Genomic DNA, 535 nt, shown 5'->3' on the forward strand with positions numbered 1-535 from the left:
ACAAAAAATATAATTCATAACTCATAACGAGAATCTGTTCTATTAAACATTTGTCTTGGTCTTCAGGGAGACTTCAATGCGTGGTACTAAATGTAACGCGGAGCTCTGAAAGTCTGAATACTTTTTCGCGCGCGTTATGTTTTCTGCATTGAATATGCGGCCAACGTTTTGCTCCTCGTTTTGCTATCGGTCAAGTATCCGTTCTACTGCAAAGTAGAATAAACAAGAGCTAAGATAATCGAGAATCTCGCGTGGCTGCACTTCTGTACAGTGCGTCGTAAAGCAGTCAGCATGAATACAATGCATGTGATCACATATGGCGGCGATACGCGCGCATAGACGATGCTTGGTCGCATGCTTGTGCATTTAATTTCTAATTGAATAATCGATCGTGACCTCTCTTCTTGATCGAGTGGCACAGTATGCGGTAGGCAAACTATGCGTCATTGCAAGAACCCGGTTATGTAGCTTTCGACTTATTCGTTGCTATTCTTTTATGAAAAAAGGATTATGAAAAGAAATATATATATATATA

The sequence above is a fragment of the Atta colombica genome, unplaced genomic scaffold (assembly GCF_001594045.1).
Source record: "Atta colombica isolate Treedump-2 unplaced genomic scaffold, Acol1.0 scaffold163, whole genome shotgun sequence".
Classification (NCBI taxonomy): domain Eukaryota; kingdom Metazoa; phylum Arthropoda; class Insecta; order Hymenoptera; family Formicidae; genus Atta; species Atta colombica.